This window comes from Pinus tabuliformis, chromosome 1_2 (genome assembly GCF_031772625.1).
Source record: "Pinus tabuliformis cultivar Carrire ecotype Pingquan chromosome 1_2, CPIR1, whole genome shotgun sequence".
NCBI classification, from domain to species: Eukaryota; Viridiplantae; Streptophyta; class Pinopsida; order Pinales; family Pinaceae; genus Pinus; species Pinus tabuliformis.
Window position 1 is genome coordinate 721,737,552 of NC_142298.1, and position 17,253 is coordinate 721,754,804.

The following is a 17,253-nucleotide window of genomic DNA, read 5'->3' on the forward strand; positions in this document are numbered from 1 at the left end:
AAAGTAGAATTAGCTTGTTAATTAGGGTTTACTAGGTTTTGCTTTACATTCCAGTCTTTCTCCTTTCTATAGTTAGAATATCATATATATAGTAATATTTCTTTCCTTTCATCACACATAGAGCTGCTTCTAAAATTTATAGAAGTTGGCTTGAGCTCCTAGTGATCTCATGTCGGCTGACCAAGTGAAAACCTGCAGTGATAAGTAGTACTTGTGCATATAGCACCGACACTTCCAAGTTTGTTACAAACTACCAGGTTGATAAAAGTAAAGTTAGTAGACCAGGAGCTGTAGAATTCTTTCTACAATACTAACGCTTCCTATCTCCCGACCCCTCTCTTTCTACATGAAATAATCCATGGAGTTGGTGCCTAGCCTCTCTTGGAGTCTTCACAACTCTTTATTTCCTCTATATCCTAGGTTTTTACCTTTGACATAGTGCCATATACGAGAGCTTAACCTGGAGCCCCCAACATCCCATTTCTCTCTTTAACTGTGCCTTTATTCACCCACTGAGGTCTTACCACTGAGTTAACGTGTCCATGGGGAATGCTTAATGCTCATTTCATTGGGTGTCACGTTTCCTCTGTGCCTCGACCCCTTCTACCCAAAAATACCTCTTTCACACCATTTTAAATCATTCAGGCTCATCTCATAGGGATGTTATCACCATGATGTCACTCCTACCACGTGTCAACCTGTGAGTGGTAACACATTTCCACCTAGTCCACTTCTCACATTTCCATGCTAACGTGATCATTTTCTATCGTTTGGGTCAATAATATGTTGCCAACTATATTGCTTTTAGAGAGGAGAGACAAGGTCTTCTCAGACCTATTTTGCAGCTGCTTTCCTTTGTAATTTGTTTTTCTAAAAAACCACCAGGTTCAAGCCTTTTTTCTTCAACAACACTCCGAAGCGGATTGTGGTTTTGGGAGGAGTGTCCCTAGAGTAGTTATTCTCCATTGATCTGTGTGATCAACTGTGTAGGAAATAAATTCATACAACCACAAATATGGTCTAAAAGGTTGTCTCTAATGACATCAAAAAGTTGGAATATGGCCTAATCCTTTCCTCCTCGTGCTTAGTCATGTGTTCCCTAAATAAGCTCTTGAGATTCACCCTTCGGCTGCCTCTGCAAGAACACCTTGTAATATGGGCTCCACTACTCATTCACCATTGGACAACACTTAGCTATGGTGCCTCGGTGACTACCACCTGGTCACTTAGACTTGGGCACTAAAACAATTTCACCAGGGTGTATTTGCTGGGGAAAGCCCACCGGGTGGGCTCAACCAGTGGTTCAACCTGTTGGTGCCATGTCTTCCTAGAGCTCTTGCTTAGAGGCTCTACTGGTCTTAGCACCAAGTTTTGTGCTTATGCCAATTTTAGCTACGTGCCAAAGACTCCAACCACCTTTAACTCTGCTATGAAGGCCTGGGGATCACCAAACTTTGATTCACTCAATCTTTTAATACAGAAGGACTTTTTAGGACTTCTATACACCATTGCAAATATATTTCATAGATCTATCAATATGGGTGGTTTCAATCTACTTTGGACATGATCTACAACTCTATAGTTGTCTCGAAATCCCTTGCACCTTTCTTCTACCATGATTCTCCTTGGATTTGCTCCCTAGGAGCTTCTTTGTCACATGTGTCACCTATTGACTATAATGAATATTTTATTTTTGTTTCCTTTTTTCCATAAATGACAACATATTTCAACAATAATTGCTTATTCCGTTGTCCATTGAGGTGTCAACTTAGACGAATGGTTTGAAATGGTTGGAATCTAGTAAATTTTCCTTAAAAATATGACAGTAGGAGGAGTGGTTGAATATGATGGTGGAAATGGATTTAGTATCATTAAAAACCTTCAGAGCACCAAAAATGTTGACACTTGACATCTATAACTCAAATTTTTAAAAATTTCCATGATATTTTAGCAAAAATATCACAAGATTTTTCATTGCTTTCTAGGTAAAAATGATGAGTCATTAGCCTAAGGTATTTCCTAGTAACCTACCATTCAAATTCATGGAGGGTGGAAAAAAATAATGGAATAAATGTTGCATCTGGAAAATCATTATGTTTAAGAATATATTTCTTGCACCGTCGAGAATATCCCATGAGCTTCTTGCGGGATGGAAAACCCCGAGAGCGTGACCATTATAATAAGGGAAAGTGGCATGATAACCATCTTTGCAATACGACAGGAGCATTTATGGGTGATATTTAGAGTGGTCAACATGACCTGCAATGGAAAAAAAAAATGTGATCCTAGAAGTTGTGATTATCTATTTATGGTAATAAGATCATATTAATGCGTTAATGGTCATACAAATTCAGTTAAAGGATCGAAGGAAAGTGGAATCAGCTGTGTGGTGTCTAAAGGAAAGTTATTGTCCCTTGACAATGAAATTTCACATGATGGGATTGAATTTTCAAGAAGATATATTCCATATGGGTGACCTTGATAATGTTGATGCCAAGAAATTTTACTACCGAATCAATTTTTAGTGTTGGACTAAAAAAAAATATCTAATGAAAGAGAGAAAGTAAGAAGAGAATCACACCATTTCTATTAGAAGAGAAGCACACCATTACTATTAATGTATTCTATTGAATCATAGAAATTTACTTTGATCTAGTGAGAGATCTTTAAATGTCTTTGATTTATTGAAGTAAGCATATTGAGGCTAGTGAACTCAATATGGTACTAAGTTTTTTTTTTTTTGTTATAATTCATGACGCAAATAAATGAAAAGTGAACTATGAACATGCAATACTGAACACAAGTGTCAAAGGTGTAATTGAAGATACCAAGTCTATTCATTTTTTGTAAAATGAATTAAGTGAGCTCTTGAAATCTTCTTAAAAGAAACATATAAAGCCTAGCCAACTCAATATGTAGTTGCAAGGCTGTTAGAATTGACTACTCTAGTAATTATTTAATGAAGAATAGAAGTTTGAGGAAGAAAATTCAAGATCTCTAATATGTACCTATAGTGAGGAAAACAAGAAGAGCAATGGAAAAAAGTATGTTCATAATTCCAGAGGAGGATCATGTGTAGACCAGAGAAACCAATGCTTCTAGGTGACAACACTTGCGGTAGAGACAAACACACTTGTAGATGACAACCTGTAGGAACATTGGGACAAGATATATTGGAGAAGCATCTGAGATGGATAGATATAGTTAATTCTAACAAATAATAATGAACTCATTACCATATTCTTGTGTGAGTCACATATTGTAATCATATGAAAGTCTATGATGTTTTGTAGTGGACCATGAAAAATTTGTAATAGTATTTTCATGTGTTAATATTGATGTAAGTGTACACCTATAAAGTTCATGGTTTTCTTAAAACCACTTTGTAAATGTATATCTATGGCAAGCCAAAAACCACTTTGTAGCTTGGGTTTGTGGTAAGACAAAAACCACTTGTGGGAGTGAAGTGGACAAGGATTCTTGTATTAGGTTTGGGGTCCTCCGATAAAACCCAAATCATGGTTATGGCTAATTTGAGAAAAGTGAGGTTAATAATGATGAAGGGGGTCTTGCAGGTAAATGTATAGGTGTGCAGATATAATTGTTGAGTGAACCATGTACAAGAAGGACATCATAGTAGACTGATGGTTGTAGTAGTTGGGTATTGATGGATTCCAATGGATATTTTTCCTTTTATATGGACGTCATCATATTTTTTTATAATTCCTGTAAACTCTAGGTGGTACCACAACTAAACTTACTGATTGAGCTCAAGACAGGTAGTCATTAAGAGCGAGAGCTAGAAAATCTATTCGTATATGTCTTAGGTGTGATATTGTCTAAATAGAGGAATTTATTCCTATTCTTTATTAATTGTTTAGGTCTGGATGCTCACTAGATTAATATGTGGTGGAGATATTTTTCATCCAATTGATTGTTTCTATCTTGAAGAAACACTTTATATATATATATATATATATATATATATATATATATATATATATATATATATCCTAGTATTTGATCAATAAGATTGTGTGCCTATGTAATTTTGTTTGTATAATCATACGAAACACTATAAAAAAATGTTTTTGATAACAGGTATTCAAGGGGATTAGATTAAATGAGAAAAAATTTCTTTCATTTAATGACTTGTAGCAAACATAATATAACTAATATACTATTAAGTAAAGCCATATTGAATGAGTTCATAACCATATAAAGACGGTGTAAAGCTAGTGAAAGTGATCTTGTGTTGTGCAGGTAATGCAATGCAATGCACTAAACCAAACATGACATAAACACTTAAATGATGCACAGAACATTGAAAATATAAGTATTTCATTCTCGAAATATAAGTATAATACACTAAACGCCACAATAAAGTATAATACACTAAACGCTATTGTAATGATTATTGCGATGTTTATGTTCAAAGTTAACACAGTCAAAGCAGTTTCTTTCATTCAAACCAATTGGATTGAAATTTAAATTAGACTCTATGTAAACTGGTAGCTAGAGAAGACGCCTTATTAAACTTAACAAATCAATGTGACTCTTCCAAATTGAAAGCCGCACTTCGCTTTGTTATCGGGCAAATCCAAAAAAGGTCTAGCAATTGTTATCTCATGATGACATTCTTTTCTTTTGTGACGAAACTTTGATGCTTGACATTAATTTTTTGTCTGCTATTATAAGAATCGTTAGCTCACGTTTCAATGTGATGGAACGGTCATGCAAGTGATTATTGCGAGGAGAGGTTGGTTTACATTTTTTTTTAATGATTGAAATGTTTTTAAATTTAAATGAATTAAAAAATAATAAAATTATATTTACATTGATGAATTAAAAAATAGTAAGAAAATATAAAAAGTTTTTATAAATAAAATATTTTTATTTCAATTTTAATTTTATATTAATATTATTTAAAGATAAAGTGATTGAAAAAAAATAATATATAATTTATTTTTTAGTATGAGAGATGTAATTTTTTCATTATTTAAATGATATTACATCATATATTTTGGAGATTGTATTTTTTTTCATTTTTAATATGAAGTTGATATTCAACATTCAAAAAACACTAATAACAAGAAAAAAGTTAATGTGAATTGTAAATATTATAATAATATATATATGATGATAATGATGATTAACGTCTGCTGAGACCAAATAATGGTCTATCGGACCTAAAGAAACAAATTATCTATTTTGATTTAAGATTTTATTCCTATGCTCAAAAAGCTTGGAGAGAAGCCTCTCGAGCTCACTATAATTTTGACATTGTAAAAGGCTAGGAAGGTCAGTATTGTAACAAAGATTGTGAAACTGAGATCTAATGTGGTTATACGCAGGGCATTCTAAGAGGAAGTGGTTTTCATCCTCGATGTTCCTATTCTCACATATATGGAAAATCCTTTCCGTCCATGGCGTTTTAGGAACTGCCCAACGACCTGTTTCACTATGGAGCTCATGAGAATTTGTTCTAATCTTTGCTATATTAATTTTCTTCTTTGAGCTAGTTAAAATAGAGAGATACTTTTGATCTTCTAGGGTGGGGTTGATGACTTTCTTATAATAACTTAATTTTCTTTTAGCCGCTAAGTCTTTCTCACACCACATTTTTTCTTTGAACTTAGAAGTAACAATATCTTTAATGTTATTTATGTTTTGCAATGCATCATTTTTGTTGATCGCCCAATAGTTTAACCAGGCCCTTGTGTCTTTATGCCACCCTCAATTAAGCCTTAGGTGGTTTTGGATAGAATTTAAAGCTAGCTTAGGAAGTCTATGATCGTCTATGTTACTGATTTTGTGCTTGTACAACAGAAACCTAAGCATAGCTACGCTCTCAATAGGGGAAGAACCTACTTCTATAAGGAGAATAGGATAGGGTGTATTACTTTTAATTTTCAGGTTATAAGTTATAAAACGCTTCTGGATTTGCTCAATCTTTCTCCATGATTCTCTGGAGATGCTGCAACCCCAAACCTCACAACCATATAAGATAACAGGAGTGACTAAAGTTTCAAAGAGGAACTTCTTTTTATCCCACATTACAAGGTTTTCTATTTTACAATTATTTTCAATACCAAAGTAAGCTTTCCACCCCCCATTAATCCTTTCCTCAATGCTATGGTTCCAGTTGAGCTTGTGATGAATATCAATTCCTAAGTACTTGTAAGAATACACTTCCTCCAAGTTATTATTGTCATACATAAAATTAGCATAAGTGTCCTTCTTGGATTTGATAATCATAACTTTTGTTTTGTCAGTGTTAACAGTCATACCCATGGTAGAGCAGAAATCCTTAAGAAGCCTGAGTTGCTTATTAAGATCAGATGGGCACCTTGCCAAAAGAACAATATCGTCAGCATAAAGAAGAAGGATGATGACTATCCCAGCTAAGATCGTGCCATCACATCCTGCTTCCTCTAAATAGCCTTCGAGCTTATCGATGTAAATGCCAAATAGGGTAGGGGAGAGGGGGCAACCTTGTTTAACTCCGATGTTACACTTAATATCTTTCGACCACCCTTGGTTGCTCTTTAGCTTCGAAATTACATTCTCGTATAACCTTATAGCGGCAGCTCTCAACTCGAGAGGAACCTTTAGCTCTTCTAATCTATTCCAAAGGTTGTATCTAGGAACCGTGTCGAAAGCCTTTCTAAAGTCCACAAAGCAACAAAATAAATTGGATTTCTCATTACGACCTTCCTCCGCAATGATCCTAAGCGTAACAAGGTGGTCTATTGTTGAGTGATGCCTTCTGAAACCTGCTTGGCCTTTAGCCCGCTTACCTTCACTTTCAAGCCATATGCTTAACTTCTTTTCCAAAATACTACCATATAACTTGGCTAAGAGAGGGCTGATCATAATTGTTCTATAATTAGAGGGGTTATTTGTATCCCCACTTTTAAAAATAGGGATAATGAGGCTCTCAGTCCAAGGTTTAGGGAACCCTTGCTTGACTTCTTGATTGAAAAGCTTGTGGATGTGGGGGATGAGGACAGGACCTCCAATTTTTAAGATTTCCGCTTGATAACCTTCAATGTCCTTAGCTTTCCCATTAGCAAGGCGATTAACCCCAAACTTAATGTCTTCTAAAGAAAAAACTTCTTTCATTGTGAGAAGGGTTTCCAAATTATCCATGACATTTGGAGACTCATAAAGCTTTTTAAGATAGGAATTCCAATCGTGAAGAGCAATTTTATTATTATCCTTAGTCTTCCTAGTTAGAATCTGCCTCCAAAATTTCTTAGGAGCTACCTTAGAGAGGTGTAAGAGATTCTCTTGTCTTTGACGGATGCACTGCCTCTTTTTCCTTTTAGTTAGGGCTTTGTATATTTTTATCTTATCCATTTTAAGAGATTCATCAACAGCTTCCTTAATTGCTCTCCTTGCACTTTTACAATCTTTGTCATACCATGGATTGGTTTTGCTATTTCTTTTATTATTTGAAACTTCAATTGAGAACTTGTTAATAGAATATGAGAGGGTTGTAGTAAAATTATGATAGAGGTCTTCTATGTTGTCTATATTAGATAAAGGAAGCAAATTAGTTTTTAGTTCATTTAGAAAGAGATCATTTTTATTTCTATCAAATATTAAGTTCTTTTGGCTATAAGTATTATTTTCTATGGGAACTCTATGCATGACAAAATTGAGAGTTATAAGTAAAGGCCTATGATCAGAGTCAAGTTCGTGGTCGTTTAAGATGTCAAAATTTATTATTTCGTTGTATAATGGGAGATCGGAAATAACGTAGTCTACCACGCTGCTACCAAGTCCATGGATGCAAATCATCTTGCTAGAATTGGGCCACTTCTTTAGACCGTTGCAAATTATGAGATCCTGAGCACTACAGAGCTTGACTAGCTCCGACCCAAACAAATTTTCCCCGAGATCTTCAGAGTTCCTTTTGTACCTGCTAGCCAGAGTAGTGTCTTCATCTAACCAAAGAGGATTAGGGTTGGAATGATTGCTTAGAATAATAGCTTGGTTGTTTGAAGTTCGAGCATTAAAGTCACCTATTAAAAGGATATTACCGTCATTCCTTAGGCTAGAAATATCATTCTCTAAACCATTGTAAGGGTTAGTTTTATCTAGATTCTTCTTCTTGTAGAAGTTAAAATTAATGGGGGGAAAATAACATATTGCTATGTAGGACTTTTTATTATTAATGTCTTTGATCTCTATCCAACTATATTGGTTGTGAGGGTCGTTTTTATAAATCCTAACATGGGGGGAGATGTTCTTCTTAATGTAACAAGCTATTCCCCCAATGCCTCTACGGGAGGATCGCTTGTTCCAGGTAGACCATAGCGTAAAGCCATCTATGTTAGGGACCTTAGATTCTTCGTGCTCCCAAGTTTCAACAAGCAAAATAATATCAACATCATTTGAAGTCCAACCTAGCTTGGGGCCTTTGTTCCATGGGAAGCCCCAACAATTCCAAGAAAGGATCCGGAGTATGTTTAATTGCTATTGATTACTATCTTTTTGGTTTCTATCTCGAATAAAGGCTTTTCTATTTCTGATTATTGCCCATTTTCCTTCCTTTCTAGCTTCTTTTACCTTTTGAACCTCCTTTCTTAATTCTGCTTGGTCTTCTGGAATGAGATCTTCATTTATGAATATTCCCGTTCCTTTTATACTTGAGGTTTTACTAAGTATGTCGTGCTTATGATCAGTGGAGCTCACCTTTATGCGGATTAGTCTTCCTTTATTCTCGGTTAATTTCCCCAACCTTGTTGCTTCTGTGAGACATAATGTTTCAATTTGTAATCTATTATGTAGTTCTGTCTGGGCTAAGGCTAAAGTATCCTCATCTACTTCCTCTTTTAAGCCGAATATTATAAGGTTTAAGGCCCTTTTGTTACGCTCGTGGTCTAATTCTATTAATTTTTTCATTTCATCTTTAATTGGTTTGATATCTAACTTATCTACCACATTATTTAGGGTGAGACGGCTATTAACTTTTTCTTCTAGTTCTTTAATCATGTCTTTCATTTTAAGACTCTCTAAAGTATCAGCATCTCCTTGCTGGGATGGTTGGTTAGTATCTTGGTTATGTTTTTCTATAACCTGCAGTCTAGTCTCCATTGCCTCCATTTTATTCTCTAGTAGTTCTATTTTATTTTCTATTTGTTTTTGGATCGTGTCTTCAAGAGATGCAAATTTATTTTCTAGCATGGCTTCTAACTCATTTTGTAGCTTGGCTTCTCTTTCCTCTCTACGTTTCTCTAAAGACTCTATATACTCATAAAGGCCTTGTAGAGTAACTATGCTAGGTCTTCCCTTGGTAATCTTTGGTAAATGTGGTGAAATATTCATAATTGAAATTATATGAGCAATTAGAAAAAGAAAAAGATAAAGAATATGTGCACCTGATATCAGAAAACCTGACTGTAGATCGCCCGTCTGCCCTTGGTAATCTTTGGTAACTGACTACAGATCACCCGTGCCCACCGCAACCTGCAGACTCTTTCACCGAGCCTCAAAACACTTTCACCGAAGAATATATAGAGTAAGTTTTTAACTCTTTCACCGAGCCTCAGAACTCTTTCACCGAAGAATATATGCGAAGAATATATAGAGTAAGAATATATGCCAAGAATATATAGAGTATGTTTTTAACTCTTTCATTGAGCCTCAGAACACTTTCACCAAAGAATATATGCGAAGAATATATAGAGTAAGAATATATGCCAAGAATATATAGAGTATGTTTTTAACTTTTTCACCGAGCCTCAGAACACTTTCACCGAAGAATATATGCGAAGAATATATAGAGTAAGAATATATGCCAAGAATATATAGAGTATGTTTTTAACTCTTTCACCGAGCCTCAGAACACTTTCACTGAAGAATATATGCGAAGAATATATAGAGTAAGAATATATGCCAAGAATATATAGAGTATGTTTTTAACTCTTTCACCGAGCCTCAGAACACTTTCACCGAAGAATATATAGAGTATGTGTTTAACTTTTTCACCGAGCCTAGAGTTCTTGTTCTATTAATAGGTGTTTTTTAATTTAAAGTATAACCGAGATTTGTAATTCCTTTCATATTAAATAAGTTGTTGATATGTAACACTTAGAAAAATATTAATAATAAAAATAATTGTATATATATTATGTTTCTGAATTTTAAGGGGATATATAAATATTTTATTATGGATACCGTAAATCATAAATAAAATATTTTAATGTTAACAAAGCATATATTATATAAAACGCGTCAGGCGAGGGTAACTCCAGAATGAGCGGGAGAGAAAACTGATATATATTATTCATTAGCTAACTCATATTTATATACATAAATACAACGGATCAGTTCATCTTCCTGATGACTGTCCAGTTCACCCATCCGTTTCGGATTAGGTGTCAACATTCCCCCCCTTAATCTGAAGGAATGTTGGTGAGTCCAAGCATCGTTCTGAATCTTTCAAGCTTTTCTCTTCCAAGCGCTTTGGTGAAGATGTCTGCAATTTGCTAGTTTGTGTAACAATGACGCAGATGGATTGTTTTGGCCTCAACATGATGTCGGATCAGATGATATTTAGTATTGATGTTCTTAGTACGATCATGGAACTTTGGGTTCTTGGCCAACTTTATTGCAGATGTGTTATCAATCATGAGTGGAGTTGATTGTATTTGTTTTACCTGCAAATCTTCAGGAATTTTCCTCAGCCACACAATTTCTTTCGTTGCTTCAGCTGCTGCCACATATTCTGCTTCTGTTGTGGAATCTGCTGGTACTGATTGTTTGCGTGATCTCCAGGAGACAGCTCCTGATCCAAGACTCATAGCATATCCTGAAGTAGATACCCCAGTTTCTTTGTCTCCATCGAAGTCTGAATCAGAGTATCCAATCAAGTTGAAGTCGTCCACCTGTGTATACTTGATTCCAAGGTCTTGAGTTCCCTTCAAGTACCTTAGAACTCTTTTGCAGCAGACCAATGTCCCTCACAAGGCTTTTGCATAAACCTGGAGAGGATACCAACAACAAATGAAATGTCTGGTCTGGTAGTAGTGAGGTAGATGAGACTTCCTACAAGCTGTCTATACTTTGTTGCATCCTCAAATTCCTTTCCTTCAATAGATGTGAGCTTCAAGTTTTGTTCCATTGGAGTACAAAGGGGATTGCACTCTGTCATGCCAAATCTGTTTAACAAATCTCCAATGTATTTCTTTTGAGAAAGAAATATGGACTTTGGATGTTGGGTTACTTCAATGCCAATATAGTAATGAACATAGCCCAAATCAGTCATTTCAAAAAAATTTCCTAATTCTTTCTTTATGGATGCAATATAGCTTTCATTGTTCCCTGTCATTAAAAGATCATCTACATATACCACAAGATATACAACTGTTTTGCCAACTTTCTTGACAAATAAAGTTGCATCATCAAGATCAAAATGATTGAAGTTGAGTTTCAGAAGATGCTCAGTTAGTTTTTCATACCAGGCTCGTGGTGCTTGTTTGAGGCCATACAAGGACTTCACAAGTTTGCATACTTTATGTTCATGTCCTTTCACAGCAAATCCTTCAGGCTGGGACATAAAAACATTCTCTTTTAGATCTCCATTCAAGAATGCAGTTTTTACATCCATTTGATGGACTTTCCAACCGTTCTGAGCAGCTAGTGCAAAGAGTGTCCAGATGGTGGCCCATTTTGCTGTGGGGGCAAAAGTTTCCGCATAATCGACCCCTTCCTTTTGTGCAAAACCTTTTGCCACAAGCCTAGCTTTGTGCTTGTCAAGTGAGCCATCAGCTTTGTACTTGTTCTTGTAGACCCACTTGCAGCCAATTGGTTTGGTTCCAGATGGAGGATCAACCAGCTTCCAAGTGCCATTCTTTATGAGGGCATCATACTCCTTCTGCATCGCTTCTTTCCATTCATCATGAGAAGCAGCTTCTTTGATGGAAGTTGGTTCAAAATCTGTAGACAAGTTCAATTCACAATCATAAGTAACATCCATATCAACAGGTGAATTAGAGTTATCTACATCACCTCCATCTTGTCGGTTTGTATTTCTGGTTCCTGTTTTTCCAATTTCATCAGGATGAACACTTTCAAGTGTCTTTGTCAGCCACTTTGGGGGACCTTTCTGAGATGGTCTAGGCTGCTCTATTGATTGAGTTGGGTCTGAATCAAGATTGAGTCTCCCAATTCTATCAATTACATCACTTAAAGCATCATCCGTTGTTGGAGTGTCATGCAGGGGAGATTGTTCTTCAGAAGAAGATTCCACATGTTGATCTAGTATAGGAATCCCCCCTTCAAGATGTGGAATCTGATTATCAAACTCTTGAAATGATTTCGGTTTTGTGAATCTATCCAAGCGATCAAGTTGCCGCTCAACAACACTGTCAGATTTGGATGATTCAAGAAAAATGACATCTCTAGATAAAACAAACTTTTTATTTACTTCATCATAGAGGCGGTATGCTTTAGATGTGTTTGAATACCCCAGGAAGATACACTTACGACTTCTAGCACCAAGTTTGTTTCTATGTACCTTTGGTATTAAAGCATAACAGGTGGAACCAAAGATCCTGAGATGTTTTACCGAAGGAACATGTCCATACCACAATTCATAAGGAGTTTTGTTTCTTATAGCACTAGATGGACATCTATTCTTTATATATGCAGCACATAGAACAGCATCAGCCCAAAACATTGTCTTTACATTTTTGAAGAAAAGCATCGATCGTACCATATTCAAAATTGTTCTGTTCATTCTTTCAGCTACACCATTCTGTTGAGGATTATAAGGCATAGTTGTTTGATGTTTAATCCCATGTTGGCGAAGATAGTGTTCAAATTCATTTGATGTATATTCTTTTCCATTATCAGTGCGAATAGACCCAATATGAGATTGTGCATCATTTTCAATCCATTTATGAAAATTCTTGAATGTTTGAAAAGCATCAGATTTGTTCTTCAATAAATAAACCCAACACATTCTGGTGTAATCATCAATAAATGTCATGATATATTTATTTCCATTTGCAGAAGAAACAGGCATTGGACCACATAAATCTGAATGAATGAGTTCAAGCTTCCTATGTGCTCTTGAATGTGAATCATGAAAAGACTGTTTGCTATGCTTTCCTAGAATGCAAGCATCACATTGCTTATGTTTTCTAGGAATTGTAGGCAAACCAGCAACACCATTTTTCTTCAACAAGTGGAGACTATCATAGTTTAAATATCCAAATCTAGCATGCCATAATAAACTTGATGGAAGTGTACCTTCTTCATGATGAGAAATATATGAAAAATGTTGTGCATGAGCAAAGGTTCCTTGCAGTTTAAGAAGTCTTTCTTCTTCTATACCCCTCATGACAAGTGAATGGTCAGATGCCTTTCTTACCTCAAGCTTTCCATCAAACATATGAATGGAGTGACCTTGCTGGCGGATGTGGACCAAGGACAACAAGTTTCTCTTGAGCTGTGGGAGATATAGAACATGATCCAGAAGAAAGTCTGGAAGACCAGGCAGTTTAAGCCTGATTGTGCCAAGCCCTGATGGCTTGATTTTTGACTGATCTGCAAAGTATACTGCTCCATCAACATTGTCAGTGAAATCTTCAAAAAAATCTTTCCTATGAGTCATATGACAGGTTGCTCCTGAATCAAGCAACCAATCATTTTTCGAAGAAGCAAGTGAAGCATTAAACAAATCTTCATTTACTCCAATGTTACATTGTGCCTCAATATAGTGAGCGGATTCAGGTGCTTTACCTTTGTCTGTGTCATCAGTTTTACCTTTCTGCTGATTTCTTCTCTGCTCAACTTTGTCCCATGGTAGCTTGCATGTAGAAGCATCATGTGATCCATTTCGTTTGTAGCAAATGCAATGCAGATCTGCCTTTTTAGCTTGAGGATGTCTGCCCCCCCTGCCTCTGAAGTATCTTCCTCTTCCTCTTCGTCCACCTCTTCCTCTTGTAGAATCTTGAGCAGGATGCTTTTCGTTATGAGCAAGGCAAATAGTCTCTTCAGAAGATTTAGGGACTGTTTTCTTTCCAAAGGCTTTCTCTCTTTCAACAAACTTTTTCACAAGAGAGTCAAAGGTTATATCTTTAAGATTTCCATTTGCTTGTAAAGATTCAAGATAATTGGAGTAGGTAGGATAGAGTGCTTTGAGAAAGGCAATAAGAGAGATATCCATCTCAACCTTAGTGGATTTAATATCATGCATTATAGACTTTATTTCAGATGCAAGAGCAAGAGGATCATTATTTTTCAGTTCAAGAGTGAAGAGTTTAATCATGAGATGAACAACTTCAAGTGCATAATGTGTATCATAGAGTTATTTCAGCTTTTGTAAAGCTTCAAAGGCAGTGGAATAGGATGAAATATGACGACTTACTTCTTCATTTACAGATGCTGCGATCAATGCATAGGCTTTGCTGTTCTTGTTTTCCCAAATGGCAAGTTCTTTATCTGATGTAGGCTGCACAGGGTCTTTGTCTTCTTCTCCGACACACACTCCTTTCCACAACTCATTGTAGATGAGGGTGTGTTTTACCATCCGAGACCATTCTGAATAGTTCTCCTTGCCAGTGAGAACTATTCCTACCATAGAAATGATTGAATGCATTCTGTAAAAAAATATCTCTGCTAAAAAAACTTCTGTTGATAAAAGACTTCTAGGTTAGTGGAGGTAAAACCAAAATGTACAGTTGTTATTTGTCGGTGAAATGATATCGTGATATGAATCACAAACCAGAAATATCATCATTCTGCCTTATAAAATCTCAAGCAATCCTCTTTCTTGTCCCTAAATATCATAATGCTGACTTATGAAAAAAATCGAACTTCATTTACTGCTGCAATAATATCACTTTGACTTCAAACATTTCAAATAATAAAAATCTCGAACTTCATTCCCATTTGCTGTTGCAATAATATCACTTTATGCTTTAAGACAACATTATAAAAACTGTGCAACTGCCTACAACATCAATGGCAGATCAAAGGTCGGCTGACTACAACATCAACATTGCAATGAACAGACCAGAGAACTGTGCAACATAATCTACTGAAAAATTGAATGTCTTTAAAAGACTGAACAAAATCCCGACATTGAAGCTAATTTTAAGAAAATTCGCCAAGGAAATTCCGTGGAGGCCACACCATTAACTGATCAAAACAAATAAAAACGCAGTCATTTTCAGGCTTGTTTTGGACCGGGAGTTAACCTTGGTAGAAATAGAACTGCTGCCCTTACGACTGAACAACTCACGAGGCCCGATAGTTTCTTGTATTCCGTCGAAGGTCAACAGCCTTGTTCACCGAATGGCTCGCAGTCATCTTCAAGATCTCCCATTACTCGCCATGGTTCAAGATGTAGGTGAAGCTGCTGCTGAAGCAAGCTCTCTGAGACACAAGCGTATCAAGTAACTCACTAAAATGGAGATCTACATTTCGTGCAGAGAAGAAGGTATCATAGAAGCAGATGTATCATCGAAGAAGAATGATGTCCGTTACAGATTTGTGGTGGAGCGCTCACAATAATCAATGATATCACTTGAAACCCACAGCAAATACATGAGCAGGAAATACATGAGCGGATTCAGGTGAACATTCATAAAAAAGCAATGCGCAGAATAAATGAGCGATTGTTGATGAGTAATAACCGATACATTTAGGTATTGATGCGCAGAGAGGGGCAGCGCAGAGAGGGGCAGCGTATTCAGGCAAACGTTTATAAAAAACAAAGCGCAGACTCCAGGACAGAGGCACGGATGCGCAGTCTCTCAGGACAGAGGCACGGATGCGCAGAGAAAACGGATGCGCAGTCTCTCAGGACAGAGGCACGGATGCGCAGAGAAAACGGATGCGCAGTCTCTCAGGACAGAGGTTTCATGAGGCAGCAGAAACCTGGCAGAGGCAGGAGTTACAGCTATTTCTGGGACCTGTGCTCTGATACCATGTCAGGCCAGGGTAACTCCAGAATGAGCGGGAGAGAAAACTGATATATATTATTCATTAGCTAACTCATATTTATATACATAAATACAACGGATCAGTTCATCTTCCTGATGACTGTCTAGTTCACCCATCCGTTTCGGATTAGGTGTCAACAAAACGAGTGAAAATAGATAATGTCTTATGGTTGAAACATTTTATTAGTGTGTTGCTCGAAACCAACATAGATCTATCTTAATTATGGATTTACCAAGAGTGAAAAAATCTCTTGAGTTGTAAATATTTCCTCAAGTTTTGCAACAAAAAAGTGTTTTTCATCATCAGAGATTTGATCCCTCTAGTTGTTTGGTAGATCCAGAATTAAGATATATCTATGTTAGTATATTGGTCCATTTAAATACAGAAGTCAGACTATTGTGATTTTGTTTATATATATTAAAGTTATATAATAAAAAAATATTTTGTCAATATTGTTAAACTATTATTTTTTCTAAGATTAATATATTTAGATTTTTTAATGTTATATATATATATATATATATATATAGAGAGAGAGAGAGAGAGAGAGAGATTCATTTTTTTAAGATTAGAAAGTTTATATTAGATTTCAAAAACAAGAAAATTGCATGATTTCTTTCCTTTTATTATGGTTTTTCCACTTGGGAAACCAAACTAGTAATAAAGAAAAAAAAAATCATTGTATCATTGAGGAAACTAATTTGTCACTTAAGTAATTAACATAATAAGACTAATTACATAGCCTGTAATTACCTATCATGGACAAAACATAGCTAGTACTAAAATTATAAATTAAAATATAAATTGGAAAGCTCGCTAGCTTGATTGTGTGATGTCAAGCTCAAACTGGTTGTGCCAACTAAGTCAGCCTAAAAACCCACAATGCCAACCTCTTTTTCAAAATATGATCCCTTAAACAACATTAGGGAGATAAAACCCCTTTTAAATATTGTTTAGAATTGAGTGGGAGGACCGCAAGGGTAATACAAAACCACCGGATTCAAGACCGATTCATATATAGCCATCGGATCCAATCATTTTGTAGCACCACATAAGGAAAGGCCGTTCATACGATAGAACTATATAACTTGCCCCGACCCTTTCCAATGTCGTGCAACTTTCAATCTCCCTCAGATAATTCAACGAAAACATAGCCCCACTTATATGTTTCCAATGGCATTTGTTCCCGTTTTACACATAAGGTCAAAGCCATATCATCCTGACCATTCCCTTGGGAACACTCTTGGTTTCCTCCTGTAATTCTCTCCTAAGATGGTGGAAATAGCT